Source organism: Phyllostomus hastatus, unplaced genomic scaffold, assembly GCF_019186645.2.
Source record: "Phyllostomus hastatus isolate PE091 unplaced genomic scaffold, TTU_PhHast_1.1 phas_contig_29, whole genome shotgun sequence".
Lineage (NCBI taxonomy): Eukaryota > Metazoa > Chordata > Mammalia > Chiroptera > Phyllostomidae > Phyllostomus > Phyllostomus hastatus.
Window position 1 is genome coordinate 43,744,791 of NW_025333835.1, and position 6,000 is coordinate 43,750,790.

General features: G+C 59.1%; 1 protein-coding gene across 3 annotated transcripts in view; it reads right to left on the bottom strand.

Moving 5' to 3' along the window:
• RUBCNL (rubicon like autophagy enhancer) overlaps window positions 1–5,691 on the bottom strand; it is a 35,500-nt gene extending 29,809 nt beyond the window's left edge. The window contains exon 1 of one of the 3 annotated variants that reach the window (XM_045839269.1): window positions 5,534–5,691. The gene's annotated coding sequence lies outside the window, so the exon portion shown is untranslated. Of the gene's footprint in view, window positions 1–3,852; window positions 4,020–5,533 lie in introns of those variants that run through there. The other 2 variants (XM_045839271.1, XM_045839270.1) reach the window with 2 other exon arrangements.
• Between the last annotated feature and the right edge of the window lie 309 nt (window positions 5,692–6,000).

Below are 6,000 nucleotides of genomic sequence, written 5' to 3' on the forward strand. Positions count from 1 at the left end.
GCTGATGGGGGTACCAAGGAAACACAATTGGTCAGAGTGGTAACTGTTGAAGTTGGGGGAAGGGAGAAGTTCAGGGCTTTTCACCTACACGATTTCAAGTGGCCATCTGCACCAAAAGCTGTCTTCCAAAAAAAAAATTTCCACATAAAGAGGAAAGAGGGCAGTACTTGATGTATATTTTCAGGACTCAGTTGTTTTCTGGCCCACTATGCCTTGGTGGTGTAAGGATGAAAAGACCCCACCCACCCCACAATTTCCGTCGCTTGAAATCAACCTGAAATCAACCAGGGAGAAGCACCTGCAGGCTCTGGGCGCTCCTCCCACGTGGTCTGTGGAGGGGAGCCCAGTTCGCCATCCCACAGGCGCCCCTTTGGGACTTGGACTGTTTTAGGGCTGGTTAACTTCAGGAAACAACAGAGAAGGAGAAGCTCGGAAAAGCGGGCTGAAGTTACTGCCCTTTATGAATGGGCATGTCCCCAAGGGCATCTGTAGGGGAAATCTCCATCTTTAAAAGCGTTTTCCTCCCAGGGGCCAGGAAGCAGGAGATACCTAAATCTCTACAGAAGACGATCAGTGGGAAAACCAGGGACTGGAGTCTGAATAACAGTCTTACTCCTGCCTTCTCTGCTCTTCCTGGGAACCACCCCCTAGCTGGCTCTTCACCCCCACCGTATTTGTCTGCAGCTGAAAGTGGTCTTTAAGGTGGTGGCTTCTGCCCTGCTGGGAAGTTCCTTGGTTTTCCCGGGGTCTCTCCTGCCGCTACAGAGGGCGGACGTGTGATTGAACTTCTTCACTTGTCTTCCTCGGGCTCAGCTGTCTCGGGTCAATTTGATGACGAGACCAACCAGAAGAACCTAGAAGGGCAGAGGAAATGTTTCCTCCTTGATATGTAGGGGGAAAAGAACTTCGAGGTTTAACTTATATTTATCTCTTATAATAAATGCAGGGCAAAGGATCCTAGAAGAGAAGTAAAGTTATTTTGGGGGGGGGGGATTTTTTTTTCAACTTAACTCTTAGGCAAATCACATGAAGCGTGTCGTTGATTTTGAAACTGTGCGGAAATTTCCTTTCTTCAGTAATAACTTGTTCTCTGTTCTTTCCTCTCGACTCAAAACGGCCTGGTCCAGCCCAGGAGCCGTGGGACTCAGCCGCCGCCCTCTTTCCTCGCGCGTCCACTCCCTGAACCGCTCGGCCTTGAGGGTGTGAGAGTCTGGCCGGCATCACACAGGCTTAGGAACAAAGGCTCGGGCCCGTTGACCACAGAGACAGGGTTTTGGTCCGAGTAAGGTCAACACGTAGGCCTCCGTGGTGTTTCGGCTCCACACCCAGAAAGGCAGAACGGCCCCACCGACCGCGTCCTTGCGCAGCCAGACAGCAAGACGCCACGGCTGACATCAGGACCCAGTGCAACGATCAGCCACCCGCTCCCCTGGCTCGGACCCACCCATAGAGCCCCTGACCCCAACTTCCTCAGTCACTGTGATTTGTGATTTTTGCCCCTGTGTGACCTACCTACCCCCTAGAACCCATCAGGCAGCCAGTTTTAGAACACTAGCTCACCCGCATCTCCGAGTTTGCTGCCATTCCCTTAAATACACCTTAGCTCTCTTGGGTGCAAACTCCTGTTCGCATTTTACTGGGCTTTGATGCCTGCACGCCAGCAAACCCCTTCCGTTGGGTGATGATCTCAGCCTCTGTTCATTGGCCATTCTCCAGCCTCAAGTGACAGATGACAACAATACTGGGCCCTAAGACTTCTTTTTATCCCTGAGAATTACCTGAGAGAGATCACTAGCTGCGTCATCGTGGGCAGGCTTCCCTGTGCTTCAGTGTCTTTACGGGGTTATTGTGAGAACGCAGTGAACTGTAACACGCATCGCTCAGTCTGACACACAGTACACTCTCACACGTAGTGTTATCACCACCAGTACGACTTTATGAGGACTCACAGTTCAGCTCAAGTCAGCACAATTTAGGAGGCCTAGTTTTATTCCCCAACCTCTTTTTTAAAAAGAGATTGTATTTATTTATTTTTGGAGAGAGGGGAAGGGAGGGAGAAAGAAAGAGAGACAGCGAGAGAAACACCAAATGGTTGCCTCTCCCGGGCGCCCCCTCCAGGGTCCGAACCCCCGACTCAGGCACGTGCCCTGACCAGGAACTGAACAGTGACCCCTCCCTTTGCAGGGAGACGCCCAACCAATCGAGCCAGGACGGTCAGTTCCACACTATTTTCCGACCTCCACTGACCCTTGAACTCCTGTTTGTTAAAGGCAATGGACACACCAACCAGAGGCCGTGTGCGGAACCGGGGACAGATACAATGTGTCACTCAGGCGCCATTTCCAGCGGGCTGGGCAGGCTCGTCTGTAAATAACTGCTTACGCTTTAACAGTAGCACCGCCGACCCGGTGAATCTCTCCTTTCTCTGTCTGCGAACCTAAACTTAGTAACAGGGGAAACTATTCAAATCAAAGCGGTCAAAGCTACTGTTATCTGCACGCCTTCGGAGGAGTGAGGAGGGGGCGTCCACCCTTCTGGAGCTGTTTCCATCAGCTGTCTTTCCGGAAAGTCCACGCAAATGAAAATGTTACTCTCGGATATTTAACCGTGGCGCTGACGGAATTTTCCAGATCCGAAATCAACAACTCCAACCTCAAAGCGTTAACAATGGACTTCAAGTGTCTCTGGGGAACAGGCCTAATCAAATCTAAAGTCCCCAGAGGCCACGACTCTCAATTTCCCCTGAGTTCCTAGCAGCTCGCTGGTCTGCACAGGCCCTCGGGGGGCGGATGGAAAAGACCGAGTGTCTGTCCCCTGGTGGGGGGCGCCGGGGGGGGGGCGGCGGTTTCGCTGGGTAGTGCGTGAGGAGGAACCGAAACAAGACAAGGGGAAACAGGCAGGCCCCGCCTCTCTGCACAGGTGATCTGGAAAACTCCAGCCCCGCCCCGAAGCGGCTGCCTTTACCGTGCGCTCCCAGCAGGGTTCTGTCGGCGGCCAGGAGGCAGGTGTGGGCCGCAATGCAGGGATACCCGCATGTGTAGAGAACAAAATGTTTACTTTTCAAAACGCGCGCCTCCGTCTAGTTATCCGCGTCTCACACCAGCAACCGGCGTTCAAGTGCACACTGAGGTTCACTCCTAGCCCGCCTGAGGGAAGAGTCTAAGAAACCGAAGTGCCTGGAACCCTCCGTTCTTTGGGCTCCCCCCCCCGCCCCCCCAGCTCCAACAAAGAGGTGCTTCCAAACGCCGCGGCAATGACACAGTAAGGGCAGCTCCTGAATGCACCCTTCCCTTTGAGCCTTAATTTCTATTAGGGCTAAGTAGCTGCTCCTCCGAAAGTTCTCCAGGTTCCTTAAGCGGTCTGTTAGTTTCGCAGGGGGTCTGCCGCCAACCCCGCCGCGCGGTCAGGGTTGGCGGATACGAGGCAGCAAGCAATTCCGCTTTTTCGGCTGCAATCTCAGCAGGTGCGCTCGGTCCAAACCAACACCGCGTGCTTTCGTGCTCCAGCTCAGCTCCGTTAAGCTCAGGAGGGGGTCCTCCGCGGGCGCACTTTTGAGGAACCGAGAAGAGCCACCCAGCCAAAAGCGCGGCACCTGGAACCACGCCGGGCGCGCGCTTTGTGCCGAGAGCCCTCCTGCGCCAAAGGGGCTGGCGTTCGCGCTGCGGCCCCCGCGCACCCCAGCCCAGGCCAGCAGAGTCGCCTCCCTTGCAAGTCGACCCCTGCAGAGGGCCCGGTGCTCCACGTTTCCCCAAGGCCCTCAGAACAGCCCCGACCTACCCTGGGCCCCCGCGGGGATCCGGCGCCCCGCTCAGCACCCCGCCTCCCCAGCCACTTCTGGTGTCTACCCCATACCTCCGCCCCTCTCTCAACACCAGCCCCGCGCCGGTCACCTGCAGGCGGAAAACCGCACCAGGGGCGCCGCCGTCCGCCGCCGGCTCGTGTCGGCCCGTAGGGGCAGCGTGGCGAGAAGACGCTGCTCCCCAGCGGCTCAGAGACGGACGCTGCGCCCCGACGCCACCACGCCCCGCCCCGCGCCAGCCCCCCGAACCCCCGCCGCCCCGGCTGGCCGGCAGAGACGCTCCCCGGGAAGCAAGAAGCGAGAAGCGAAACACATCCGCGCGCCGCCAGCTCGGGGGAGGGGGACACTCTGAGCTCCCGCCCTCTCCCCTCCCCAGGGGAGCGGGCCCGGGCTTGCTCCGGAGAACCGCTGGGGCTCGGTGGAACCAAAGCCCATCACACTTCCCTCGGCTCCCTAGCTTCGCCCCTCGTCAGTCCCGGGCGGTGGCGCTACATCACGGGCACCTCGGGCTTGGTTTGCCCCGTGACCACCCCCCTCCCTGACAGAGCTTGGCCTGAAGAGGTCAAGGCACAGTGCCCCGCGGTGGCTGCGGCTTCCCACGGAGACAGCAGGAACCGATTTCACAAAGGCAGGTGAAGGGTGGTTAGCTGCCAGTCACCGGGGCTTGGAAGAGGGCAGATGGGACCGAGCTCAGACCTAACGTGTGGGGGGTTCCGTCGTCTCAGGAATTCAGATCGGCCCAGGACCCACGGGGGGGAAGGGCTTGCGTTCCTGAAACCAGACAGAAGGGGGCGTGGGTGCGCGCCTCTGTCTGCCCAGGATCCGCGCTGCCAGGCGCTTCCCCTCGCTATCCTCAGCGATCCTATATCCACACCCCGGAGAAAGACAGGCCCTCCGCTCCCACTTGGCGGGGGAAGCACCTTAGAGAGGCGAGGTGACTTGCCCACGGTCCCGCCACTAGCGCGTGGCAGAGCCAGGCCCTGAAGGCACCTGCGTGGAACACCAACACCCGTCCTCGCCGGCAAGACGGAAGAGCAGGGAGACGCAGGGGCCGAGTGAGAGCCCGTGTCAGGATGGCAAAGAGACGGCTCCAGAAGACGCCGAGAAAAAGAACCTTAAAACACGAGCAGATGTCACGCAGAGTAAATCGTGGGGGCGGGGGGGTGCTAGCCAGACAACGACCGACGGCACCGGGGTAGCAGGCTGGGCACCGCCAAGGCCCGGGCCGCGTGCTCGGAGGGAGACCAGGAGATTTGGGGCCCTGACGGTCAGATCCAGTTAGTTCCCTCCGAAGCGGCTTTGAAATGGCCTTAAGCAGAGCCGGCACGGTGGGGCCTGTGCCCTGCTGTGTGTGAGGCACCCTGCACACTTGAGCGTGTACACACACACACACACACACGCACACACACGGCCCCGAGTCTGGGAGGGCAGCTCTGGAACTAAGCACGGACAGTCGAGGACACAGTGTGCCAGTCAGGAGCACCCACTGGAGATCCACTCTGTCTCCCGTGGGGTCTGGGAGCAGCACTTTCCCCGCACGCTGATTGCTGAGGGGCGGGCTGTCCGAGGCAGCCCGGTGGCTCAGTCGACTCCGAGAAAGCCACCGGTCATCAGGCACCCGGCACCACGCAGGGAAAGCGGAGGCTGGTTGGGTTTCTGTTTTCACGGGGAAAGTCGTCTTCCAGAGCTCAGCGCGCTCCCAGAGGCGGGGCTGCAGGGTCGGGCACAACTCACCGCTTCAGCCAGGCCGGCCGGTCGCGCACAGGGCTCCGTGGTGGCCGGGACAGCCTCCTAGGTGACAGGAGCTGCCCGCCCAGACCCCGCCAGGCTCCAGAAGCCGCGGTTCGTGCCGTGAGCGAGCAGAGACGCGACCCTGCGTCGGAGTCCGCAAAGGGGAACTCGGTCTCTGAGCAAAACAGGAAGGCCGGGAAGAGACGCACTGCACAGTGAGCTGCAGGAGGGAGCAGTGCTGACACACGGCCATCCCACCCGGCGGCCGGCCGGGCGGTCCCGCGTGGGAGGGAAGCCCGGCGTGGGCGAGGGAGGGAGAGAACCGGGGAGGCTGCCTGTGGCTTGTCTCTCTGCCTGCCCGTCAGTCTGAAACACCCGGCGTCCCCAAGACGACACATTCGTTTAATGTTGCTTACTTGAGGGACCCAGAATTGGCAAGTGCTTAGAGACAGAAAATGCAACGGCATCGC